Consider the following 1,925-nt stretch of genomic DNA (forward strand, 5'->3'; position numbering starts at 1 on the left):
GAGACAGCCTACAGACTGGGGAAAAGTATTTGCCAACTCTAGGTCTGACAAAGGCTTAACGTCCTGGATCTACAAGGAACTGAAACGTACTGAAAACAGGAGATACTTTTACACTTTAGAGCAAGCTGTCTACCGACCGTAGGCTCTCACCCTCCAGGGGAAACAGAGGTAAGAGTCCAGTCTGCTTTGATATTTACATTTCAAAGAGATAGCTCCAGGCCCTTGAGAAAGGTATTCCCTGGGTTGTAAACCAGCAGGAGGCTTTTAAAGAGATTTACATACATCCCAAAGAATTTGCAGTGACAGGCTTTGAAGAAGTTTGTCTAAAGTTTGGTCAAGCTGAGGGAAAACTTCTGGCGGCCCCTTGGTCACGCTCTGTAAAGCTGGCCTTGCCTGGGTTCAAATCCGAGTTCTACTGCTCATAACTGGGTGATCTGGGACAAGTTTCTCAACCTCTCTGGGTTTGATATCTTCACCTTGTAAATACAGATGACTAATACTTACCTCGCAGGGTACTTGTGTAGATTAAATATATTAATCCAAACACAGCACTTAAAACAGTACCTGGCACATAATAAGTGTATTACTTGCCATTAATTACTTTACCATCTGAGACTTAATTTTGACAATCATCTCATCAGAGATTTTTTGTTTTTGAGTAGGTAGGAGTCTCGCTCTTTAGCCCAGGCTGGAGAGCAGTGGCAACCTCACAGCCACTGCAGCACTGACCTCCTGGCCTCAGGTGATCCTTCCTCCTCAGCCTTCCAAGTAGCTAGATCTACAGGCACATGCCACCACGCCCAGCTAATGCTTTGATTTATTGTAGAGGAGGTCTCGTCAAGTTGCCCAGGTTGGTCTTGAACAACTGGACTCAGGCAATACTCTCGCCTCTGCCTCCCAAAGTGCTGGGATGACAGGTGTGAGCCACCATGCCCGGCCCCACCTGAGAATTTTTTTTATTTTTTTTTTAGTTGGAGTCTCCAGTCGCCCAGACTGGAGTGCAGTGGCCGCTCCCGGCCACCGCAGCCTCGACCTGCTGGGCTCTGGCGATCCTTCCGCCTCAGCTTTTCAAATAGCTGGAACTACAGGCGCGCGCTACCACACCTGGCTAATTTTTTGATTTATTGTAGAGATGAGGTCTGGCCAAGTTGCCCAGGCGGGTCTCGAACCTGCGGGTTCAGGCAATCCACTCACCTTGGCCTCCCAAAGTGCTGGGATTACAGGTTTAGCCACCGAGCCCAGCCCCACCTGAGAATTTATGTGGAAAATTAAATGAGATGATAGATGCGAACACCTCTAACACAGGCCTGGCATCCGGTAAGATTTCTTGAATCACTAACCTTCCTATAACTGTAGTTGCTATTACTATTGTTGCCATTTACACATGTATTACAGTACATGTGTTACATATTCTTATGAACTGACCAGGCGCGGTGACTCACGCCTGTAATCCCAGCACTTTAAGAGGCTGAGGTGGAAGGATCGTTTGATGCCAGAAGAACGAGACTAGCCTAGGCAACATAGAGAGACCCTAACTCAACAATAACAATGAAAAAAATGTTAATTGCCTTGGCATAGTGGCACACACCTATAGTCCCAAATGTATGGGTTGGTGGGAGGATGGCCTGAGCCCAGGAGTTTCATGTTACAGTAATCCATGATCTCACCACAGCACTTCAGCCTGGGCAACAGAGCAAGACTGTCTCTCAGAAAAGAAAAAAAAAGAACTTACACTGTTATTCTTTGTGTTGTTATTGTAATCATTATTTATTGTTATTATCTCATACTACTCCCCCTCTTTTTTTCTTTTTTTTGGGTCAGGGTCTTACTCTGTCAACTCAGACTGGAGTGCAGGGGCATGCTCATGGCCACCACAGCCTTGATCTGCTGGGCTCAGGCAATCCTTCCACCTCAGCCTTCCAAGT

This window comes from Carlito syrichta, unplaced genomic scaffold, assembly GCF_000164805.1.
Source record: "Carlito syrichta isolate Samal-C Ts95f unplaced genomic scaffold, Tarsius_syrichta-2.0.1 Scaffold123419, whole genome shotgun sequence".
NCBI classification, from domain to species: Eukaryota; Metazoa; Chordata; class Mammalia; order Primates; family Tarsiidae; genus Carlito; species Carlito syrichta.